Genomic DNA, 6,000 nt, shown 5'->3' on the forward strand with positions numbered 1-6,000 from the left:
CAAATACTTTTTTACTTTTACTCAAGTAGTATTTTACTGGGTGACTTTCACGTTTACTTGAGTCATATTCTATTAAGGTATCTTTACTTTTACTCAAATTTTACTTTTACTCAAGTATGACAATTTGGTACTTTTTCCACCACTGCACTGGAGGACAGTAAAGGTTGAGCTGCAAAACAAGGCAGCCCTCTTTCCCCTGCCTGCCCAACCCAAAGTAGGGAGGAGTTGCCCCTAATTGATGATATATAGAGTCAGGTATTATTTAATCAAGGCTATGTGAGGTTAATATTGGAGATATGATAATCTGATCCTAGATCTGTGGGTTAGGGCAACCTCTAATTTGAGCATCTAATCCATGCTGCTTTGTGGATGAGGCTGTTTTTACTGTACATTAATCCAAAAGTGTTCATCCCAATGGGATTCAGCATCACAGGACTGGATTAGAAGTCCTAGAGATTGCCATGCCTTTGAGGCTGATCAAAAAGGCAATTAAGAATCACCATCAAAACGAGTCACTGCTTGAGTACGCATAGCCAACCCAGGCATGCTTCGCTTGGGGAATTCACAACACACGCCAGGCTGCATGCCAACACAGACATCTCCAGGCTAATCAAGAATGCCATACGCATCCCCACTGACTCCCTGAATTGACCCAAAGGGGCTATTTAGAGGGCTGAGTTTCCTAGAAAGAGCATGGCTTTGGCACCAGTGTTGTGATCTTAGGTTGTGGTTTGGCCAACTGCAATCAGCTCTGTTTATGTTATGTCCCCCTCCTCCTCTCTGCCTTATAAAGAGCCCTGATGAATGCCTCCTATTATTAGTCTTCTAAACTCACCACAAACACATAGCCCCCACACACTAACACTGCAGTTACTCTCTTTCTTTCTTTCTTTCTTTCTTTCTTTCTTTCTTTCTTTCTTTCTTTCTTTCTTTCTTTCTTTCTTTCTTTCTTTCTTTCTTTCTTTCTCTCTCTCTTTCTCTCTCACAGACAGACACACACATACACACACACTCTCTCTCATGGTCTTGGACAAACAAACAAACAATAGTAGAAGGAGGACCTGACTCAAGTGAGGCTCTCATTTGAATGAGGACGCCCGGGAAACAGATGGGTGGAAATTAAGTGGAAATGGACCGTGTGCTACTTTAGACTGCACGGTTAAAACAACAACACCTTCACATCATTTATCCACTTCACATTAAGCAGCAAAAGTGTAGGTTGTCGAGAGGTGCCACTGTACCGTGTGAGTACAGTGATGTGTGTTTGGTTTCAGTCTGGTCCAAGCTGGAGCTACAGTACCTTGCAAAAGTATTCATCCCCCTTGGCGTTTTTCCTATTTTGTTGCATTACAACCTGTAATTTAAATTGATTTTTATTTGGATTTCATGTAATGGACATACACAAAATAGTCCAAATTGATGAAGTGAAAAGATAAAAATATATTTTCAAAAAATTCTAAAAAATAAATAACGGAAAAGTGGTGCGTGCATCTGTATTCACCCCCTTTGCTATGAAGCCCCTAAATAAGATCTGGTGCAACCAATTACCTTCAGAAGTCACATAAGTAGTTAAATAAAGTCCACCTGTGTGCAATCTAAGTGTCACATGATCTGTCACATGATCTCAGTATATATACACCTGTTCTGAAAGGCCCCAGAGTCTGCAACACCACTAAGCAAGGGGCACCACCAAGCAAGCGGCACCATGAAGACCAAGGAGCTCTCCAAACAGGTCAGGGACAAAGTTGTGGAGAAGTACAGATCAGGGTTGGGTTATAAAAAAATATCGGAAACTTTGAACATCCCACGGAGCACCATTAAATCCATTATTAAAAATGGAAAGAATATGGCACCACAACAAACCTGCCAAGAGAGGGCCGCCCACCAAAACTCACGGACCTGGCAAGTTGGGCATTGATCAGAGAGGCAACAAAGACACCAAAGATAACCCTGAAGGAGCTGAAAAGCTCCACAGCGGAGATTGGAGTATCTGTCCATAGGACCACTTTAAGCCATACACTCCACAGAGCTGGGCTTTATGGAAGAGTGGCCAGAAAAAGCCATTTCTTAAAGAAGCCAAGTGGGAGACTCCCCAAACATATGGAAGAAGGTACTCTGGTCAGATGAGACTAAAATTGAGCTTTTTGGTCATCAAGGAAAACGCTATGTCTGGCGCAAACCCAACACCTCTCATCACCCCAAGAACACCATTCCCACAGTGAAACATGGTGGTGGCAGCATCATGCTGTAGGAATATTTTTCATCGTCAGGGACTGGGAAATTGCTCAGAATTGAAGGAATGTTGGATGGCGCTAAATACAGGGAAATTCTTGAGGGAAACCTGTTTCAGTCTTCCAGAGATTTGAGACTGGGACAGAGGTTCACCTTCTAGCAGAACAATGACCCTAAGAATACTGCTAAAGCAACACTTGAGTGGTTTAAGGGGAAACATTTAAATGTATTGGAATGGCCTAGTCAAAGCCCAGACCTCAATCCAAATGAGAATCTGTGGTATGACTTAAAGATTACTGTACACCAGTGGAACCCATCCAACTTGATGGAGCTGGAGCAGTTTTGCCTTGAAGAATGGGCAAAGATCCCAGTGGCTAGATGTGCCAAGCTTATAGAGACATACCCCAAGAGACTTGCAGCTGTAATTGCTGCAAAAGGTGGCTCTGTTTTTTTTACTTATTTCTTGTTTGTTTCACACCCAAAAAATATTTTGCATCTTCAAAGTGGTAGGCATGTTGTGTAAATCAAATGATACAAACCCCCCAAAAGGCAACAAAATAGGAAAAATGCCAAGGTGGGTGAATATTTTCGCAAGCCACTGTATGCTTTCTAATGTACAGTGCCGTGTACTTAGACCCCTTGACTTTTTCCACATTTTGTTACATTACAGCCTTATTCTGAAATTGATTTAATTGTTTTTTCCCTCGTCAATCTACACACAATACCCCATAATGACAAAGCAAAAACAGTTTTTTAGAATTTTTTGTTAATTTATAAAAAAAATACATTGAAATATTACATTAACATAAGTGTTCAGACCCTTTAATCAGTACTTTGTTGAAGCACCTTTGGCAGCGATTACAGCATCAAGTCTTCTTGGGTATGACGCTACAAGCTTGGCACACCTGTATTTGGGGAGTTTCTCCCATTCTTCTCTGCATATCCTTTCAAGCTCTGTCAGGTTGTATGGGGAGCGTTGCGGCACAACTATTTTTAGGTCTCTCCAGAGATGTTGGATCAGGTTCAAGGCCGGGCTCTGGCTGGGCCACTCAAGGACATTCAGAGACTTGTCCCAAAGCCACTCCTGCATTGTCTTGGCTGTGTGCTTAGGGTCGTTGTCCTGTTGGAAGGTGAACCTTCGCCCAGTCTGAGGTCCTGAGCGCTCTGGAGCAGGTTTTCATCAAGGATCTCTCTGTACTTTGCTCCATTAATCTTTGCCTCGATCCTGACTAGTCTCCCAGTCCCTGCCGCTGAAAAACATCCCCACAGCATGATGCTGCCACCACCATGCTTCACCGTAGGGATGGTGCCAGGTTTCCTACAGACGTGATGCTTGGCATTCAGGCCAAAGAGTTCAATCTTGGTTTCATTAGACCAGAGAATCTTGTGTCTCATGGTCTGAGAGTCTTTAGGTGCCTTTTTGGCAAACTCCAAGCGGGCTGTCATGTGCCTTTTACTGAGGAGTGGCTTCCATCTGGCCACTCTACCATAAAGGCCTGATTGGTGGAGTGCTGCAGAGATGGTTGTCCTTCTGGAAGGTTCTCCCATCTCCACAGAGGAACTGTAGAGCTCTGTCAGAGTGACCATCGGGTTCTTGGTCACCTCCCTGACCAAGGCCCTTCTCCCCAGACTGCTCAGTTTGGCCGGGCGGCCAGCTCTAGGAAGTGTCTTAGTGGTTCCAAACTTCTTCCATTTAAGAATGATGGAGGCCACTGTGTTCTTGGGGACCATCAATGCTGCAGAAAGGTTTTGGTACCCTTCCCCAGATCTGTGCCTTGACACAATCCTGTCTCGGAGCTCTACGGACAATTCCTTCGACCTCATGGCATGGTTTTTGCTCTGACATGCACTGTCAACTGTGGGACCTTATATAGATAGGTGTGTGCCTTTCCAAATCATGTCCAATCAATTGAATTTACCACAGGTGGACTCCAATCAAGTTGTAGAAACATCTCAAGGATGATCAATGGAAACAGGATGCACCTAAGCTCAATTTCGAGTCTCATAGCAAAGGGTTGAATGCTTACGGAAATAAGTTATTTCTGTTTTTTATTTTTAATACATTTGCAAACATTTCAAAAAACATGTTTTTGCTTTTATTTATGGGGTATTGTGTGTAGATTGCTGAGGATATATATATTTTTAATCCATTTTAGAATAAGGGTGTAACGTAACAAAATGTGGAAAAAGTCAAAGGGTCTGAATACTTTCCAAAGGCACCGTACATCAGGCTAGTTTTCCACTGAGCTCAGACAATGCTGTTTTAGCTCTGCGAGGCTCTGTGTGCCAAACATTTTTGATGCAGCTCCAATGGAATAAGCTGTTGCTCCTCATCACTATGGACACCCTTCCACTGAGTTCATTGCCAACAGAGGAACAACTGGGGCAGTGTTTATGTGTGTGTGTGTCTGTGTTTCTGTCTGTCTGTGTGTGGGTGGGGGTAAGTCTTGTGTGTTTTGATTTGCTCATAGTGCCCTCACTCCAAATAAATTCCCTTCCTAAACTGTATGCCTGATTATCAAAAGTATTTTTATGTAAAGGCCATTGCCTACCCTTTTTGTAAAGGCTGGATTCTATTAATTTTATTCAACTTAAGATGTATTGAAATTTCCATTCATGAATTGAAAAATAGCATTCAAATTCAATGACGTTCTTTCAATTCTTCAATTGGAATTTCAATTTACTTCCTGAATTGACTGAACTGAATAGAATTGACCCTAACCCTGTTGTTCAGTAAAACATAAAAAGGTAGTTAACCATTATGCTACCACAGTGCTTTATGGAGTCATTTAAACAACCTCCCATATTGTTAACACCCATACCTTTGCAATCAGCTTGTCAAAAGGAAAATTAATTTTGGTGGTGTGGGGCTGGGAAGTGGCACCAGGTACACCAGTGGCACCAGAGACACCAGTGGCACCAGCGACACCAATGTCTCTGGGTTTATAGCACCATGGCATATAGTTCATGTTACCCAATCTCTCAACCTTGACCAATAAAGAAAGAAGATTTGGCTGATGGCGGTACTGTGGATTTAGGCCTTGTATCTAGACTCAGGTCAAACATTCTCGAGATCTCACATTGTGGTAATTCTTTGGGTTGTCACATGTCAGTGGTCCAAGCCATTCAAAGTCACAGCAATGTCATCGAGACTGTGTGTGAGTGTGCATGTTTGCATGTGTGAGTGTGCTCCTCATGTGAGACCTCACCATGGTAACCAAACTATGCCTCTGCAGGGGCTGTGGAATGCGGTCACCCTGTGTTCAGTGAGGTTAAGGCGTCTGGGGGTGGGGGAGGGGGGTAGCTGGGGCCAGGGTTCAAAGCATTCTGGTCACGTGACCATGAAAGTCTCTCTCTCACACCCCTCCGATTAGCCAATCAAAAGGCGGCCTAGCTGACAATGTGATGGAAAAGGTGCTCCACCCACTGTGGGAACATGTCCGGCTTCCTCCAAAACAACAATAATAAAACAGAGAAGGCTTTGTCACCGGCCTGTGAAACCGCGGTGACATTAAGAAACGCCACATTGTCCATAGAATGGCAGCACTGTGTGTTTTATTGATGACATTCCTGAGGTGTTTTGCAAAGATGATCAGTTTCCGTAAAACGCTTTACCCACAAAACCTGTGGTATTCAAACAGGTCGAGTTAGGTAAAATAAGATGCATATCATATGTGGACAAGTTCAGATGTGAATTTGGCTTGTAGCAAATACATTGGACATGCAACTTTGATTTAGTATTTTTATTTTATTTATTAGGATCCCCAT

The sequence above is a fragment of the Coregonus clupeaformis genome, chromosome 20, assembly GCF_020615455.1.
Source record: "Coregonus clupeaformis isolate EN_2021a chromosome 20, ASM2061545v1, whole genome shotgun sequence".
NCBI classification, from domain to species: domain Eukaryota; kingdom Metazoa; phylum Chordata; class Actinopteri; order Salmoniformes; family Salmonidae; genus Coregonus; species Coregonus clupeaformis.